General features: G+C 46.8%; 1 pseudogene; it reads right to left on the bottom strand.

Moving 5' to 3' along the window:
* The window catches only part of LOC119622397 (uncharacterized), a 28,070-nt pseudogene extending 9,494 nt beyond the window's left edge, over positions 1–18,576 (bottom strand).
* Positions 18,577–20,360: the final 1,784 nt, after the last annotated feature.

Here is a 20,360-nt window from a genome sequence, read left to right as displayed (position 1 = left end):
AGAGGGTATGGAAGCTCTGTGCCTCTTCCCCGTACCTTGCCCCTGTAATCTCTTCCACTGGCTATGCCTGAGTTGCATCCTTTTACAATAAACCAGAAATCCAGTAAGTAAATTGTATTCCTGAACTTTGTGAGCTGCTTAGCAAATTATCAAACCCAAGGAGGAGGCCGTGGGAACCTTGGATTTATAGCTGTTCACTCAGAAGCACAGGTGACTCCCTGGCTTGTGCCTGGCCTCCGAAGTGCAGCTGGCCTTGTGGGACTGAGCCTCAACCTACGGAATCTGACAGTAACTCAGGTGGATAGTGTCAGAATTGAATTAACTTATAGGACACCCACTTGGTGTCCAGAGAGTTGAGCAATTGGTGGGTGTGAGGAAAACACACACATTTGGTGTCATAAGTATTGTGGAGTAGAGGAGGACATTTTGCTTTCATTTTTAAAAAGATCCTTTCTAAATTCAAGATGCCACGATTTGTGATTGTGATTCTAATTTTAGCTAAAGTCAGTTCAAACTGACATCATGAATAGCAGTTTTTACTGAACCAGAGGTTCAGGATCTTATTAAGATGCCTCCAAACTGGGCAGATGGAGCTTGGCGAAGGCAGCCATATTCCCCACAATGTGGCAGGAAATCCCCTCTCACCCCTATGCCAACTCTCCCCTCGCGAGGACACAATCTCACCAGTTCCAGAACTGCCTCCTTTTGAAATAGGCTCTGGGCTCACACGTGTACAGCTTCAGGAGTATCTTAATGATGTAGAGAGGCAGGAAAAGTCAATCTGCATAGGAAATGAAGGGGTTTTCTCACCCAGAGCCATGAATATGGCATTTATTGGAATGATGACATCAAAACCCCAGACAAAAGTCCTGGCATGAGAAAAAAAAAGAAGAGAGATCCTGTCATGCCACATTTCAGTGACAAGAACATCAGCCTGTTCATAGGGGGCTGTTCTGTTTCCCGGCAGCACACACACTCCTCATCTCTGGAAGGTTCCAGTGGGGCTGGGTCCTGACATGCACCTGCCTCCTGCTGCCCCTGGTGCAGGCCTTCTCTCCAAGGAGAAAATGAAGACAGGGTGAGGAGAGACAAGAGAGCCATGGTTTTCCAAGGTGCCTCTTTGGGAGCAGAGCATCTGGGCCCGATGACAGCTCAGGGGACAGGGAGAAGGTTTAAGGTTCAGCACAAGATCATCACACCGTTGCTACTTGCCCCTGGAAACTTAACATGCTTCACTAAGAAAGCTTCTGAAAACCTCTTTACCCTTCACACACCCAGGTCTTCCAAGAGACTGGCACGTTAATCTTCTTCACCAAGTTCAGAGCGAAAATGGGTGAAAACCAGGACAGCTGGGCTCAACTCAGCTTTTCAGCTCCAGAGACGACAGAGCAGTGGCACAGGGAACACTGGGTAAGTCAGGGGCGTGGCTCTGAGAAGACTGAGGAGGGACTAGCCCAGCGTTCTCTGTGATGCCTATACTCCAGGGTCGAACACTTGGGGCTGCCTATGGACGTGCCAACCTCCACACCATGTGAATGAAGCACATTGATAGATCAATGTTGGAGTTCAACATTGGGACTGACTTCTGTCGATCCCAAGAAGACAGCCTCTCCATGTAGGGCTTTCATAAAGATAAGATATGGTCAGCTAAAAGGAGTATTTACCTACTTCCAAGGCTGAGCTGCTTGCAAGGACTTCTGAACCACACGCTTTAGTGAAACATTAAATTCAAAGAAAGCAAGAGGCCACCATGGCTAGGAATGAGCCTCTAACAAGAGGGGTATTCCAGGTCACAGATATTAGAAATTAGATCTCAAACTAGGATAAATGGCTTTTTCTGGATGTCATCTACTTGAAAATAAAAGAATTAACTGGCCTCCTTAACAATCATTCCAGCAACTGTAACTCGTGAGTGCTTACCATATAATTCCCAGCATCAAAGGCCACATTTGATATCAACTTCATATTTACTCTGAAGGGGCTGGAATCTCCTGAATTCAGAGAGTGATGACCTTCCCTGGCTTAGAGAGCATATTTAGTCTGTGGCCCTTGATCATCTTAGGAAACATCACAGAAGGAAGCATCATCTAGAAGCCTGTCCTGGCGAAGGTCAAACAGTGTGTTCTGAGGCCTTTCCATGCCTCTTTAGATACCAAAGGCAGGGAGCAGGGGGATAATTTGTAGCTTCAATGATGAAACACATTCTGTAGAGTTGGCATAGCAGATTCCTCTGTTTTTAAAACAGCTTGAGAGAAAACTGCCCCTGTCTCACTTGCCCATGCCAAACCATCTTCTGGACTAAGAGGCTTGTAGATAACGGGTATACCTGCAGTATCCAGGCTTCCAACAGATGTCTCTTGATGTTGATGGTGACCACTTGGATGCTGAAGAGGTCAGCCAACCGTAGAAAGTTCATTTTGTCTGCAATGGAAATACAACCCCAGTATCCATGGCCACTATAACATGAAGGTCCAAAGGGTGAAGCCAATTCCGCATGGACTCTCAGCTCCACATTTCACAGGTAAATATCTGAAGCCCTAAAGGGTGAAGGCTCAAGGCCAAGGAGCCAGTGAGAGACAGAGAAAAAGAGAGAGGTAGAGCCAGCAAGAGGCACTGCCAGCCTCCAATCCCCCAGGCCTCTTTCCTGTCCTTCCACAGGCCCCTCTGCCAATCGCAAGTAGCTGAAAGCGATTGTGTTCATTTGCAGAAGCCACACCTCACACCCTGCCTTCCACCCTGCGTTCCTCTTCACATGGGCCATTGCTGCTTTCAGTGTCTGCCTTGACCTACCGTTCTAGCCTCAACTCCACTTTCCCTTTCTCTCCATGTAGTTTCCAAAGTATCTGTGATCCACACCCTTGAATTTGAGCTCCTCCCTCTGTACACTCCCTCTCCCTGCCTTCTTCTCAGGGATTCACTCAAACCCGTAGCTTCCAAGATGAGCTCACTCACCACCCCAGACCAAAGCACAATGGGTGCTTCCTTGCTTTCTTGACTGACTTAGACCCACCGGACTGATGAACTGAACTGATGCTCTCTAGACCTGCTGAATGCTTGGGGCCAAAAGGTTATGCTCCACTACTCCATGTACCTCTCTCTCACCAGTGGGGTCACTGGGCTGGTTCTCAACTATTTATGTATGAACATCCGGTAATTATATATAACTTAAATAGTATATCAGTGGATGAAATCAGAATGTGCAGAGTGTTGCTGCTTCTTTGAAAACTAAATTGAGCGCTTTGGAACCTCTAAAGGAAGTTGCTGAAATAAACTGCAGGAGCAAATCAGGTGTAGCTGAGACCACAGTGAAAGAGTGGGGCACGAGTTTTAGAAGCCTAGAAAGTTTTCCATGGAGCATGCCTGGCAGATACCCAGGTCTCCACTTCAGTTTTCAGAAGGAAAAAAAGAATCATCATTCCACAGGTGGCACACATTAAACACGCGTGTTGCTGTTTCCCTCAATGCCATACGGTGCTAAGAACATGAAAGCACATGTGTCCATCAAGTTGGATGAAAAACATCCTTAGATATCTTAGCATCTGTCAAGTTTCCAGATCTTTAGAGTTAGAAAGAAAATACACATACACATCTTAATGACCCTTTTAATGCCCATTCAGAGAGAAGTCCAGCCACAGGGAATTATGTACCTGGATCCGGGGACCTGGGCTACCCGAGCTCCACCATCAGAGCTTACGGAGACACTGAGATGACAACTATAACTAGGATTCAGGGTGAACTGGTGAGGTCACTGACAAGGAATCCAGCCCAAACCCTCACCATTAAACAACCTCAATCAACAAGGGACAACTCAGCAAAGTCCCTGGAGTCACATCTTTTAATCCAGAAGATTCAGCAGAGCAAGAAAGATGAAAGAAATTCAAAACTATAGTCAGTTTGTGTTCAGAAACAATTTGTACCCATCTGCAACTTCACTTTGTAGCTTAGGGGTCCACAAACTCTTTCTATAAAGGGCCTGAGAGTAAATGTTTTAAGCTTTGCAGGTCACACACTCTCTGTCACAACTATTCAACTCTGCCATTATACATAAAAGCAGCCAGAGACTATATGTAAATGAATGAGCATGACCCTGTTCCAATAAAACTTTATTTACAAAACAGACAGTAGACCATATTGGGCCAGTAGACTATAGTCTGCAAACCCTTGTAAATACCACATTATTTCCCTCATCTTCTCTTTGTTAATTATTCTATTCAGTGCTTTTCTTTCTGTACTTGTAAATTTTGTGTTTCTCAGTTAACTCTAGGTTTAACACTTTCGGTACTATCAGAATTCCAGGGTTTAGCCTTGGTGACTACAAATCCTTACAACTGTTGATCAAAGGGAAAAATGGGAATGTTCACAAATGTCTTGCTACTCCTCGACTGCACAGTGTTGAGACCATTGTGAAGCATGTAATCCCATTTTCCTGTTTGGCTTTCTGTTACTAAGGCTGTCTTTGCAAGTGTTACTTGAGCAAAGAAGTCTCTTGGGGCACTTAGACAGCAGAAATTACTACTACATCCTGTGAACTGTAATCTAGGATCCTCCAAAGCCAACCAATCTGACTGGCTGTCTTTTTCTTTCTTTCTTCTTTTCTCTTCAAGATAGAATCTTGCTCTGTCACCAGGCTGACCTCTTGGGCTCAATCGCTCCCCCCATCTCAGCCTCCTGAGTAGCTGGGACTACAAGTACGTGTCCCCACACCCAGCTAAGTTTTGTATTTTTTGTAGAGCTAGACCACATTGCTCAGGCTATTCTCGACCTCCTGGGCTTAAATGATCCTCCTGCCAAGGCCCCCCAAAGTGCTGAGATTACAGGCGTGAGCTACAACACCCAGCCTGTCTTTCTTAAAAACATGTTTGCCTGATAATAATATTTAAAGGGACACAGCTGTTTTGTAGAAGGTAAGACTGGGGAAATGGGTTAAACCATCAGCTCAGTGGACTTTCTTTTGGCCACATTTATGGAGCTTCAGTAAAATCTATGACTCTGGTAGATTTTTATAATCAAACTAGATGAATTTGTGTCCTCATTTAATTTACAAATAGGACCACAACTCAGGTAACAAAACTAAGCAAGGCTAAAGGCTGAGGACCCAGCCATCTTGGTGACTCCAATCATGGACTACCAACTGGAGGTCAGAGCACCCGTGGGGGTGTGTGTGTGTCTCAGGGGGCACCTGCCTTTTCTGATGTCCTAGAACAAGTGCTCCCCAAAGGGTGGCTGCTGGAATACTGCTGGTCAGTCCTCATGCTCCCCACCCTCCCCGAGATAAGTACTGAAATTTTGAACCTTGCAGAGCAATTGACAGAATAATTTCATGCCTGCTGAATCTAATAATGAAAACCTGAGACTTGTATTTTGTATGTTGTTTGTATGTGTTACTGATTTTTATTGTATTTTACTAAAGTCTCAGTCAATGACAGATTGGAAACATAAAAAGCTTCCACACAGTTTGAAAAGTGCTGTGCTCCACAGTTGCCTGATGAGGTGCCCTTCCTCTCCCTTCCCCACCATTAGTACAGCAATCACACACTCCATGGCACCTCCAGTAACTGCCTGTCCCTAGCAGTGGGGGGGCACAAAGGAATCTGTTCAGAGATTCCTGACCACCTGAGCAGACACTCTGCACTGTGACACTGGACCATGTGGCTGAGGAGACGCTGCTCAGGTTCCTGCAAAGGCCTTCTTCCATGGGTACAAAGAGAATAGAAAGAATGACTAAGACGTACGATTTAATAGCTTAATAGAGTGATGATAGTCAATAATAATTGTATATTTCAAAATAATTTAAAGAATGTAATGGGATTGTTTGTAACTAAAAGGGTAAATGCTTGCAGAGATGGATAGTCCATTGTCCATGAAGTGCTTATTTCACGTTGCATGCCTGTATCCAAACATCTCATGTACCCCATACATACGTGCACCTACTATGTGCACACAACAAATATTTTAAAATCATTTAATTTTTTTAAAAAAGGCCTTCTTCCATCCTGAATCCAAAGCTCTTACTGGAAGATGCTGGCACCACCCAAAAGCAATAGTGTCTTGCTGCGCATGTCTCTTTTTCCTCCTGAACACCAGATTCAAGTAAGTCCCAGAAAATCTTTGTCATCTTCTTCTCACACATGCGTGGAGACATCATGAAGCCCACAGTACTGTGGGACTAGTTTGAGAGTCCTTGTCTCCCTTAAATGAACAGTTGCATATAATCTCGCCATCCTATCAAACCTACCACTCCATCTGGGTGTGTTCCTATCTGGACTTTCTTAAAACTGGTGAAATGGGAGTGCTCTGCAGCTGGGGGTGTATTAACATCTCGCCTATCCCGCGTTGCTACCTCGTCTTCACAGTCATTTTTAATGCTATCAAAATCTCCCATTAAATGACTATCAAAATTTGGGGTAGTTTAGCACAAGGATAAAAAGCACAAGCCTTGCAGCCTTATGGTCTCTGTCACTTGTGTGTCCTTGGACAAATGACTGAACCTCTTTGAGTCTGTTCCCGTGTTAGCAGATGAAGATAACAAAAACACCTCAATGTCCCTGGGGGAAGATGACACAAGTGCAGTGCATGGAGAACAACTATAACAATGGTTCACACATGACAAGCACGCCACAAATACGAAGCACCTTAATAATGGCCATCAACCCTGAACATGTAGGGCACCTTTAACTTTTCACTTTCAAATGCAAAATGCAAACTGAACATGAATGTATATATCTCTTTTCCAATTTCTGATTACTTCCCTAAAGCAGAACTGCAGCAACGGAAGGACCATGTCACCAGGTAAGGGCTCTGGGATGGCCGTGACCTGCTGACACCTGTCTGTGGCCATGTACACTGGGACAGGGCAGTGAGAGCACAGAATGCGGTTGTTAACTCCATGGCATTCTTGCCAGCAGGTACACATTTGTATGTGCTAAGCTAAACACATTTTAAAACAGTGCTACTGCTTTACCCATCATTTTGTGAGGCTCAGTTTCAGAGCGCACAGGGAAGAGGACAGTCAGAGGCAAAGGCGTCTTACCCATGTGCCCCGTCTGTCCCTCACTGGAGATCCTCAGGAGAAGCTCCAGGTGGGTCCTGCTCATGTCTGGCATCACTACCTGTGCCAGCCACCTCCACTGGGCCTCCTCGACCACAAACTCAGTGCCCACCTTGACTTTCAGAACACTGAACTCCTCTATCATTTTATGTCCTTTCAGGTATGCCAGTTTGCCAACCTCATTCTTTAAAAAACAAATTTGTGTGTTTTAAGAGAAAGATTCAAGAAAGCATCCCTTTTTTTTTTTTTTTTTTTTTTTTTTTGAGATGGAGTCTCGCTCTGTCGCCCAGGCTGGAGTGCAGTGGCGCACGGTCTCTGCAAGCTCCGCCTCCTGGATTCACATCATTCTCCTGCCTCAGCCTCCTGAGTAGCTGGGACTGGGTGCCTGCCACCACGCCCAGCTAATTTTTTGTATTTTTTTTTTTTTTTAGTAAAGACGGGGTTTCACCGTGTAAGCCAGGATGGTCTCGATCTCCTGACTTCGTGATCCACCCACCTCGGCCTCCCAAAGGAAAGCATCACTTTCTTACCCCAACGTTTCAAGGTATTCAAAGAGCCAAAGAAACATCACTGATGGGTGGGTTCACAAGCAAGGTAAATGATGCCTCCCAGATTCAGGAGTACTTAGCTAACCCCACTCTGCATCAACAGAACTCACCTTACCAAGCTGAAATGAGGTCACCCAGGAAGGAAAGTCTGTGCAGTGAGAAACAGAGCAACAGGAGGCGGCCAGCTCCCAACTCTACCCTGCCCAGGAGGAGGGAAGATTCCAGAAAGGAAGGAGATCAGCTGTGGTATTGAGAGGAGAGAGGGACACCCAGCAAGAAGGTGAAGAGAGATACACCATGCAGTCAGTTGAGAAAGAGAGGAGGAAGAGAAGAAAAGTCAGGGAAGTGAAACTAGGCTAGATGTGGTCTGGGGCCAGAAGGACAACTAGGGTCTCCTTGGAGCTGCCATCTTGCGTGGCCACAGGGAATTCTGTGGGAGCGGGGAGGCTCTGCAGCCCTCCTCAGGGCCATCCAGCTACCATGCCCATCTCCATCGCTCCTGTAAGTCTGTCGCCCACTATCATTGCTTCACTGATGACACAGCTAGACTGTAAATTCCTAAAGGGCTGGTTCCTCACCATCGTTGTGGCTCTTCAGGACCCTGCATGGTGTCTGGCACATACAGCGTGTCTAAAATGTTTGCTAAGGCATGTTGCAGAAAATTAATTTCCAAGGAGCGTTCCTTCGGTTTGGGAGGGGCATAGTAATAGTTCTGCTCCACGGTGAAGGAGAGGAGAGGCGCACCAGACTCTCTGGAATGTTCTCTCCTGCCAGAGAGAGGAAGAGGCCAGAGGAGGACTAGCTTTGGGGTGAGAAGGAGCTGAGGTTCCTTCTGCACAGAGACTCCTTGTGACCTGGACAGAGCTAGACACTTTCAAAGGCCAGACAGACCCAATCTCAGACTTTCCCTGCCATCCCCTTCTCTTGAACTGCATTGAAGTTGCCCTGACTTCCGGCTCGCCCTCAAGTGGACACTCCATTAGCAAGAATACATTCAAAACAGAACCAAAACGCCAAAAGCCCTAAGGCATGTCTTTTCTTAAGGAAAATCACCCTTGGAAGAAATGCTTCTCTATACAATGAATTTCATAATAAAGGAAACAGACACCCAAAGGTCTATGCTGGTGAGTGGCAGTGGAGGAAGGGTGGATGAGATGGCCCAGGTGTTCCAGGGGATTCCTGGGTGCAAATCAAACTTCCTTCTACCCCAAGCACCCACTCAACGTTTCCACAAATTCTCCAGACATCAGTCAAGCAGGCAGGAACCAGGGCCGGAACTGCCGGTTTTAAGAAGTTTCTTTTGTTTGAAGGGAGAAAGGAGCTGCAGGCTTAGAGAATATCCTCACTCCAAATCACACTCAGAAGATATCAAGGAGCCATTAGCTATTTGATGCGTTATAGAGCAAGAAGCAAAGTAGCACCTGACATTGCCCATGAAGGGGCCAGTGCCCCGGCCAGGTCCTCTGTCCTGTGGATCTCCTGAGACACTGTCTCAGTCATCACAAAGATGGAAGAGCAGCCCTGCTCAGCAGAAGGAAGCAAGACATCAAGTCGTCAGGTCCACCAAAGTAAATAGGATCAAGGACACTTTCAAATATTTAACAAACGCATTCACTGGCCTCCCATACACTGCATCCAGCCCCACCCCCTACCCCCAGCTCACACCTGTTACCTTTAAGTGCTTCCTATAATTGCGGTACACCATGGCCAGAAAGGCGGACGTTAAGATGTAGGTATTGATGATAATGTGGATTATAAAGTACAAAGAATACCACCAGTTGAAGTCATGGGCAGGCATCCTAGAAGAAAACAAGCATGTTTCATGGTTTTCCATACCCTAGTTCTGTGTCTGGAATTGGTGGGTTCTTGGTTTCGCTGACTTCAAGAATGAAGCTGCGGACTCGCGGTGTTACATTTCTTAAAAACAGTGTGTCCGGAATTTGTTCCTTCTGATATTCGGAGGTGTCAGGAGTTTCCTCCTTCCGGTGGGTTCGTGGTCTCGCTGACTTCCGGAGTGAAGCTGCAGACCTTCGCGGTGTTAACTCTTAAACGCGGCGCGTCCGGAGTTGTTTCGTCCGGAGTTGTTCGTTCCTTCCGGGTGGGTTCGTGGTCTCGCTGACTTCAGAAGCGAAGCTGTAGACCTTCCCCGTGAGTGTTAACAGCTCTTAAAGGCGGCGCGCGTCCCAAGTTGTTCCGTCTGGAGTTGTTCATTCCTTCTGGTGGGTTCGTGGTCTCTATGGCTTCAGGAGTGAAGCTGCAGACCTTCGCAGTGAGTGTTATAGCTCATAAAGGCGGTGCAGACCCAAATAGTGAGCAGCAGAAAATATATATTGCAGAGTGAAACAACAAAGATTCCACAGCACGGAAGGAGACCCAACCACCTTGCTGCCCCTGCCTGGCTCGGGTGGCCTGCTTTTATTTCCTCATTTGGCCCCACCCACATCCTGCTGATTGGTCCATTTTACAGAGTGCTGATTGATCCGTTTTACAGAGTACTGATTGGTCCATTTTGATAGAGTGCAGATTGGTGCATTTACAAACCGTTAGCTAGACACAGAGTGCTGATTGGTGCATTTACAATCCTTTAGCTAGACAGGAAAGTTGTCCAAGTCCCCACCCAACCTAGAAGCCCAGCTGGCTTTACTTCTCAGTTTCACAATGCATATAAGGCTGACCTTGGGCAATATCCCACATGCACAGTCCATGTGCAGGAGGTACTGGAAAGCCTCCTCTAACATTTGCTCTCCCCCATAGGGTGTGATGAAGCCCCAGAGCCATCACCATCCCTAATGCTGAACAGCTTGCTTCACACCTGCCCTTCTGAAATTCTTAGTACCTTACAGAGGCACCAATTTTCACAGTGGTGGGACCTTAGTGATCTCCCAATTCACTTTTCTCCCTTCACAATGAGAAAATTGAGGCCTAGAAAGGACAGTGACTTGCTAGGAATTACAAAGAGAATAAGAAGCATGGCTAGGAAGAGGGCTGTGCAGTGCAAAGTCAGGGCTCTGTGGGACACCCAACTGCCTTGGCTGGGGGCCAGGTCATATTCTAACCACGCAAGGACAATGCATGAAAGGTACCCGGTGATAATCGTGGAACGGCAAGTTGTGACAGGTGCTCACTCTAAAGGAAACTTAATTTCCTACAGGAGGGGACATCAGGGGGTGTTGGCTAGGCTAACAGGGGTCTGAGGAAAGACCCAAGAGAACATAAGCAGGGCCAGGGTCAGGCCCAAGAGTGAGCAACAACCAAGAACAAGTTGATCGGATGAACCTACGCATCACAAGACGACAGAAAACCTGCCTCTCTGAGGTCACTATTGGAGCAGATGTGGACTGACGTTTGCAGTGAGGCCCTGCCCACTCTCTAGAGCTGGAGCGCTGGCTACTCTGTGCAGTACCACTTAATAACTTTACTCCTATGCATAAGGGAAATCCACAACAAGAAGACATTAGAAAAAACCATGAGGTTTTTCTCCTAAGTAGTTTCCACGTGTGTGGAGAATTGGCATTTTGGGCAATTACTGATGTTTACATTTATTTCCTGTTTGATGTAGCCAAAAAACTGCATCAGTGCTTAGGAGAACCAGTCATGATTCCTTTACAAAGATGGCTTATGTCTTTAAATTCAAGACTCAAAGAAGATTCCAGAATCGAAAGTAGGCTCAAATATTAAGAATTGTATCTCAAGAGATATCTTCTGTTCCTTTCCATTTTGAAAGAATTCATTTAAATTTAGTGTTAAGTAGAGAGGATAGGCTATTAGTGCTGTAAACTTTTATATTTTTCAAAACTTTTACAGTGAATAGGACTAAACAGAAAATCACTCTTTGTCCTCTCTCAGCCCTACTAGAGTCAGGAGACAGCTGCTTTGAATAGCGTGAATTCTGTTATGGTAAAAGATGTTCATGAACATGGATCGAGGATGCACGGACATGATGTCAGGGCTGTTCGCTGTAGTGACCAGCACGTAGAGCTCAAGTGCTATCTCCAGAAGGTTTTCAAAGTAAGGCGATCCCTCTGCTGTTTTCAGACCCCTGAAGAGGAACCAAAAACACAAATGAAAACCACACACGTAAATTAATACACTGACATATTTTTCCCCTTTCAAGAGCACTCCTGCAGTGTTTGAACACGGAAGATTGTGTTTGGTGACAGATTGTGCCACCAACAGGCTCAACCTAAATATGGGAGAATTCCCAGGCAGAAACTTCTGGAGAAGTGTGCTGATTCCCAAAAAGCTTCAAGGCCATCAGGGAAAACATCAGCACACTGAATATGAACAATGGAAGACGAGTGGATATTGGGCAGGGTGTTCCAGAGGCTTCGGAAAGCCCTTCTGATCTATGGAGACAAAATGTTATTTTATTTTATTTTATTTATTTACTTTCTGGTTGACGGAGGATATTTATTGAGGGTTTACTGGGTACAGGGGAGAAGGGCTGGATGGCTTAGGATGCAGAGACCCCTCCCCTGGGATCCTGCAGTTCCAGGCCCCTGTGGGTGGGGTGAGGGCTGGGAACCTATGAACATTTTGCAAGGGCCACCGTCTTCTCCACGGTGCTCCTTTCATGCGTGACCTGGCAGCGGTAGTTTCTGTGGGACCTCCGCTGCTCGGATGTCAGGCTCAGGTAGCTGCTGGCCGAGTACTTGTTGTTGCTCTGTTTGGAGGGTGTGGTCATCGCCACACCCTGGGTGATGGGGGTACCATCTGCCTTCCAGGTCACCGTCAAAATTCCCAGATAGAAGTCATTCATGAGACACACCAGTGTGGCCTTGATGGCTTGGAGCGCCTAAGAGGACGGCGGGAACAGAGTGACCGAGGGGGTGTCCTTGGGCTGACCTAAAACGGTGAGCTGGGTCCCGCTGCCAAACACATGCTTCAGTGAATTATGCTTCAGTTGAAAACCCTGGGCCGGGCGCGGTGGCTCAAGCCTGTAATCCCAGCACTTTGGGAGGCCGAGACGGGCGGATCACGAGGTCAGGAGATCGAGACCATCCTGGCTAACACGGTGAAACCCTGTCTCTACTAAAAAATACAAAAAACTAGCCGGGCGACGTGGCGGGCGCCTGTAGTCCCAGCTACTCGGGAGGCTGAGGCAGGAGAATGGCGGGAACCCGGGAGGCGGAGCTTGCAGTGAGCTGAGATCCGGCCACTGCACTCCAGCCTGGGCAACAGACCCAGACTCCGTCTCAAAAAAAGTAAAAAAAAAAAAAAAAAAAAAAAAAAAAAAAAAAAGAATGATTTCTTCCTCTGAAAAGGAAACCTGCCACTGAGTCAAAAACTCCATGACTCATACTGGCAGGGATTCCTGGGAGGGGCTGCACCAGCAAGCTGAGGACCAAGAACACATTTCCCCAGAAAAGGGGGAGGGGGAGGTCAGAGGCAGGCACCGTCTATGCTCTCAAATTCCCCATGTTCAAATTCCAGACACCTAGAAGTCCCATTTCTCTAACAGTAAGGTCATTCCCCAAAGATGTGTTTGGGAATAATGGATCCTTCCGTAAAAGTCACAGCAGTGACTTTTCTCCCACCGCTGTCTGTCGGGCTGAGCGATCCCCTACTGGCACCAATCTGAGGTCCTCACAGGAGGCTTCCAGGATGTTCTTTCTGCTCGTTGCCGTTTCCAGGCCAGGAGGAGTGGAGGCAGAGGCGGGGATTGTTCCAAGGGCAAGACCTGCTCACAGCCCACAGGGCAGACACAACCTTATTGTCCCAGGCCCCTGCCAGACGGAGGGCCTCGCTGGGAGTCCGTGTGCCAAAACCCGAGGTGAGGATTTCACTGAAAGGCAGAAGAAAACCCTGCAGAGGCGGCAAGCCCTTCCACCGCTCCTCGCGGTTCCCCCCGCCCTTCCTGCCCAGCCGGGCATGGCCGGGGCGGAGCGGTGTCCATAGCCGGGCCGGTAGCGCCCCCTAGTGGCCTCTGCCCTGCCGCCAGGCGGAGAACAGAGGTTTCTGCAGGAATGGCTTCATTCAGCAAGGCTGACTCCCTGCTCTCCCAGGACTCACGCAAGGTTTAGTGCCCTGCTCTTTAATGGTGAACACAGGGAACAGGGTGTAGGTCAAAGAATGAGTGAATTCTTAAGTCATGAGACGTTGATGGGACGGAATACTCAGCACTGTGTGTGTGTGTGTGTGTGAACCAACATGAAACAACCGTGGTAATGAAAATAGCAGGTTGTGGAACGATACATATGAAATATGTCGTAATATCCAATTTAGGATTTAGAAATGCAATTATACGTTAATATATCTAATATACATGACTGTAGTCAGGTTCCGTTCCAGGATAAACAGCACACTCAGCAGGCACCCCTGGAAAAGGTGTGTCTGACTGAGTAGCGGGGGCGTGACGAGAAGGAGGAATAAGGAGCAACTTCCAGCTTCTTACTCAGGTTCTGGATTGAATTATTTAAATGGCTTTGTATTATTGGCTAATAATGTTCAGGCTCCTTTCACGTTCTTAAGAAATGCCAGCCCTATATAACATTTGAAAAGATTACATTGTAACTCGATACATTTAGTATAATACTTTACATAATGATAGATATTATACATACAAAGAAATAAGAGAGCCATCTCAGGGATGCCAGGACTCCACACACCGCAATGGCTGAGTCAGCGAAAAGCCGGCTCCCGAATCCTGCTGGCAGTGGTGCTAGAGCACCAGTGCAAATGCCAGGCATGGTTTTAAGGCAGGAAGAGAGACTTGTCAGAGCACGCTCTGCCACAGCGCTGACCGAAGCCAGCGCTGAGTCAGCATTGGCCCTGTCCTGGGCCTCCAGGGGCTCCCACAGTCCTGGGAGGGAGGTACCATTTGTCCGGAGTTTGCAGATGAGGAAATGGGTCACAGAGAGGTATGGGTGGCGGAAAGCCAGGTGTGAAACCAGACAGTCTGGCCCTAGAATCCATGCCCCAAAGTCCTTGGCTTTGCTCCTGCAGGACATAGCCCAGAGGTCACTCTCAGAACCAAAGACCAGATGTCCCTCCCACGCTAGCTTCAGTTGCCACCCTGACACATGACATGCCACACATCTCAGGTCTCGCTGCACTGAAACCTCGGGTCATGGGGACGCACTCCCACTGATTCCCCTGCCTGACGGTGGGGCCGATGACAAGACTTGGGAGAATGAGGAGCACAGTTGCCGGCTCTGCAAAGGATCACCTGTGCTCACGATGCCATGGCGATCTGGTATAGCCAAACCCTTAGAGACGGAAAATAGAAAGATGGGTGCCAGGAGCTTTGGGGAAAGGGAGATGGGCATTGTTTCATGTGGACAGGGTTTCAGTTTTGCAAGATGAAGAGTCCTGAGATGGATAGTGGCTGCACAACATGAGTGTACTTAGCACTTAGACGTTACATTGTGTTTACTTAACCACAGTGAAAAATTGTAAAAATTAAATAGGTCCCTTTTACGTTCCCAGAAGATGCATTTGCTGTCCTGGGAGATTTCCAATGGGGAAAGTGACGTCAGAAAGCAAGTGCTTCAAAATTTTGCCATCGTTGTAATTCTGTTCAAGAAGCTTTGAGAGCACACTTCTGTCGCTGAAATAGGCTGTTGTGACCATTGTATTTTCACATTCATATTTTTCTTCATTTTGAATAAGCTCTGCCTTTAAAAGCTACTGTACTAGAACATATTCCTTTACCATATTCATAATTCATTTATGTAACAATGTAGCACAAGATTAGTTTAATAGAATAGCAAACTACCATATAAAAATAATTGAAAAGCTTTTGTAGACTCACTGAAAAGACTACATGTGTACATATATGTGTACAGCAAGTGCTCGTCACAATCTCTTCAACAAATTTTCTTGCCTTATGTCCATGATCAAACATAAGAACGACCCCCAGCGGGGCCCACCTGGGCAGCTTCTCCATGCCATTCAGCTGACCACTCAGGTCAGGCCAGGCCTATTCACAGGCTCATCAGAACACTGAAGGGAGCCTGGACTGGAAACATCACCTCCAGACAGCACATGCAAAAAGAGGTGACAGCTTGTCTCGGTTTCTAGTTGTGGACCCTTCCAAGCCCAGCATCATGCACTGGTTTCAAAATTGGGATTCTTGGGATATATGTCACTGGGTGAGAAGTTCAGAATCTCATCCAAGGAAGGGCCTTCATCCTCTGGAGCAATTTCAGACTTGAACATCCGCTGTAGCAAGGCATCCATGGTCCTGTATTCTAGAAGGAAGGAGAAAGAGGCATATGGGCAGGGTGTGGTGGCTCATGCATGTAATCATAGCACTTTGGGAGGCTGAGGTGGGCGGATCACCTGAGGTCAGGAGTGCCAGGCCAGCCTGACCAATATGGTGAAACCCTATCTCCACTAAAAGTACAAAAAGATTGGCTGGGCAGGGTGGCGGGCTCCTGTAATCCCAGCTACTCAGGAGGTTGAGGCAGGAGAATTGCTTGAACCCAGGAGGTAGAGGTTACAGTGAGCCAAGATCACACCATTGCAATCCAGCCCGGGCAACAAGAATGAAACTCTGTCTCAAAAAAAAAAAAAAAAAAAAAGAGAGAGGCACATGGACTCCAGATGCACTGGGGTCCCGGGGAGCACCGAGCAGGCCAAGGCTTTCCTGAAGGCTGGCCCTGAATCAAAGACAAGGCTCTGCACACAGTAACCAAACACTTCTTGAAAGGAAAAAAAGCACTCATCCATCCTGCTGCTGACACCCACAGAGCTCCCCGACCACTGGAGGCACTGAACACAAAGAAGATGCTTCTAGAAGGCTAGGGGAGAACAGCCACCCTTAGGGGCTGCACTCTCACACCACTCCTGCAGTCTGGGCTGTAACCTCAGGCTGAGCTCATTGTAGGGTGCCTCTGCTCACACCTGTAATTCCTTCCAGCAGGCAGAGGTGGGAGGATCACTTAAGCCCAAGAAGTTTGAGACAGGCCTGGGCAACATAGTGAGACCTTATCTCTACAAAAATTAAAAAAAAAAAAAAAAAAAAAAAACGCAAACAAACAAACAAAAAACAACTCCTGACAGCCTTTTTAAGAACCCCATCCTTGGCTCTCAGAGGGGTCTTGATAACCAGAAAACACCCATGCAAGAGAATCACAATGATCACAGGTGCTCAAATGCAGGTCACACGAGGAACCAGGGTGCTGGAGTCACATACTCTACCAGAAGGAGAACCGTTTTGAGAGGTAAGATATCATAGCAGCTTTCAAATGCTGAGTTCTCTCATGAAAAAACATCAGGACAGAACTGGGACCAATGAGTAAAATTTACCTGTGGGTGCATTTCCCTTACACTGAACTTCACCAGGGAGGACATTTCCCTTCCACTGAAACTCACCAGGGAGGACACTCCCCTTCCGCTGGAGCTCACCAGGGAGGGCACTTCCCTTCCGCTGGAGCTCACCAGGGAGGGCACTTCCCTTCTGCTGGAGCTCACCAGGGAGGACATTTCCCTTCTAGAACCCAAACTGAGATGCAGACTGGTTTGGGTTTACTCAGCCAATTTTATTCATTGAGAATTAATGAAGCAAGTAAATGAATAGTTGTTAAGGGCCTCTATGTCCCAGGGACACTGTTAGACCCTGGAGATACCATGAAGACCCAAAAGACATGGCCTCACCCATGTGGGCTTCCTACCTACCCCATGTGGAGTCAGCAAGGAAGAAACAGTGATCAAAACAGTCACTCAGCGATGAATGTCTTGTTGGCATGTGCAGAGAGGAGGGAAGAAGAGCTGGGGGCCCACAGAGCACCTGACCTTCTCGGGGACATGAGGGGCTTTTCTGAGGAAGGGCTGCCTGAGCAGAGGCCTGAAGGATGAGGGACCTCAACTCCTCAAAGTGAGGTGAGAATGAACCCGAGGAGAAAGCAGCATCTGCAGAGGCCCTGGGGCGGATGGAGCAGGGGAGTTGAGGGGCTGAGAGGCCCTTGGAGCTGAGGAGCAGCAGGTGTGGTGGGTTGGTGGGAAGGGAGAGAGGCTGGGATGCTGAGAGGAGCCAGGTGCAGGGATGAGGCCATGGTGAGGGGCCTCATGTTTATCCTTGAACAATGGGAAGCCACTGAGGGTCAGATCTGCCTTCTAGAAACATTACACTGGCTGTTGTGAGGACAGAGTGGAGGAAGATCAATTCTAGTTTTGCATCGGATTGAAACTCACTTTTTGATGCAATTCTGCAGGACAGTCCTTCAAGGCTTTTCTTTTGTTGTGTTCATCATCCTCACAAAGACCACAGTCCTTGGCGTCCACGTGACCAGTGAGCTTCCCATCTTGTACTTCTTCCCTTCAAGGAGGAAGAGACAACAGAAACGCAGTCAGGTCCCTCAGCAGAGTCCCTCACGTGGCCTCCCAGGCATGGGCTGGTGGTCAGTGTCCAGCTACACCCAGGGCACTAACCTAGAGAGACCCCTGACAACGGGCACACGGGGCCAGGCTAGGTGCCACCAGGCACCAACAGGTTAAACACGGCAGGGTCTTTGAGTGAGGCCCACCTCTAAGTCTGAGGGTCACCCAGGGAGATGCTCTACTCCGTCTTGGATTCCCACTCCGAGCTCTTGAATCTTCTCTTCAAAAGCAGTTTCCCCTTCACTTTTTTTCTAATGAATATGCCACAAAGAATGCCTCCGAGACAAATGCTATGAAAATCCTGAGGAGGAAGAGGTGGAGGGGGTTAGGTTGAACAGCCACGGTCTAGGTGACAAGGAATCCTGGCTCCAAAGGGCGCTTGAGCCCAAGTACAAAGGCAGCCTATTATTGCAGATAAAATGCAAGACACGGGGAGAAATGACAACAAAGTATGCCCCAAGGACTGGACAGAACTCCCATTCAATCCGAAGACTCATTCCTCCTCTATATCCTAATTAAACAATGAACATCAGGAAGAAAATACAGTTTATTTGAAGGGGAATCTGCAAGGGGTTCCCAGGCACTCCCTTGTGGTCAGATCAGCAAGTCTGGTCTGCAATGGAACGGGGACTGAAAATGGACCTCCTACCTCTCCATCCGGTAGAGAGCGCCTAGGGGCTAACATGGGCACTCTTTTCCCTTGGTGCCCCCACTGCACTTGGAACAGGAGATTCCTAGGACCCATGCCTGAGTCATCTGTGTTCTCCATAGTCTGCACCAAGCCAGATCTGGCCTAGAGCACAAGCTTGGGGACAACATCCTCTTTTGTGATGACCACTATTTGCCAGGCAGTGTGCTGGGGTCCAGAGATTACAGAAAAAAGAGAGTCCCATTCTTCCAGACCCTCACAGGCTAGTGAGCGGGAGCATAAGCCATCTTGATGTGGATTCTGAGTGCTAGAATGCAGGGTACTGAGAAGTCCCTGGGACCATCCAGACCCTGCACTGCAGAGCACCAGGAGGGCCCCCAGGAGATGAAACCAGCTGGGTAGCCTCCTTAGAAAACTGTTATTAGGGCAGATGTTAATAGAAATCACCCCAAAGTAAAGTCCAGAAACATCCACGAAGATGAATTGTGACTGGTTATCATAAAATGTATTACCCAGTTTGAGTGTTTCTTCATTTATACGGTAGTAGACAATGTCCATTTCTCAGGAGTTGTGAAGATTAAATGAACTGATGTGTGAAAGTACTTTATTATCAATGATTCTAACCTTTGGCCCAGGAGTAAAAGTACTTAATCCTCTTTTTGATTTTTTTTTCTTTTGTAGCAAGATTTTTAAAAAATCTCTTTTATTTAACTGAGAGTCATACTTTTGTCTATTATAGTAGCTAATTTACTATTATGATAGAGATAGAGAATAGAATTGGGTAAATAACAAGGTCTGTTCATCACCACAAAACACACACACACACACACAACATGTCATTTAAATATGCATCCAGAGGTGCTGGAAATAGTAATATCTGTGTATTGACTCTTAGCTTGAATATTAATATTTTGCTTTTATTACAGTATAACATACCTTCCAAGTAGCATCCAGATAAAGTAAAATAACCAATATTTTTCACAGTTGAGCTGCTAAACGTTAATCAGGATTTTACTCCTATTGTTTTCTAAGATTTGCTGGTATATTTTGTTGCTTGTATTCTATAGTCTCAATTCCAGTTATATATACACATTGGAATTATTATTTTAAATAATTCCAGTTTAAAACAATGATTCTACTTTGTGTATATGATAAATTGAGTGGCTGTTTTCATGCAGAGCTCTGTGTTGTTTCCCGAGAGTGGAATTGAAAAGATATAGCTAGAAAGTGAAACTGCAAGAAAAATTACAATAGAAAAGCTGTTTTCTGGACCTTTATCTTGTGGAGGTGCTTTGGGATGGGGAGTGTCTAGTCATAGTCTAACAAGTCTAACAAGTCATAGTCTAACAAGTCATAGTCTAACAAGCTCCCCTGGCAGAGGAGTTGTTAAGGGGCCTCCAGCCTTGGACAGGCTGTGGGAATAAGTGACCTTTCGTCTCTGCCAGGGGAAACCAGACCATGGCAGAGTCCCTCTGGTACAGGGTTGCCAGATTGAGCAAATAAAAATACAGTATTCCCAGTTACATTTGAATTGTTTCTAATTGCCTATGCATGTGTGATTCAGATAAAAGAAGACTACTACATGAGATATAGTTATGCTAAAAATACCCTGAAATAAAATAAAAATGTGTTGAAATAAAGAATAAATACCTAAATTACATACCTCTTTCTTTAATTATATTTCCCTGATGATCTGGCTTCTTAACAATTCCTTCTTTTGCAGGATTTGCTTACAACATTCTTTGCAGTTAGTCTGTGTTCCATTTACACTTAGCTTCTGCAAGAATCACAT

Source organism: Chlorocebus sabaeus, chromosome 14, assembly GCF_047675955.1.
Source record: "Chlorocebus sabaeus isolate Y175 chromosome 14, mChlSab1.0.hap1, whole genome shotgun sequence".
NCBI classification, from domain to species: Eukaryota; Metazoa; Chordata; class Mammalia; order Primates; family Cercopithecidae; genus Chlorocebus; species Chlorocebus sabaeus.
The sequence above is the reverse complement of the archived record's forward strand: the minus strand, read 5'-3'. Positions and strand labels throughout refer to the sequence as shown.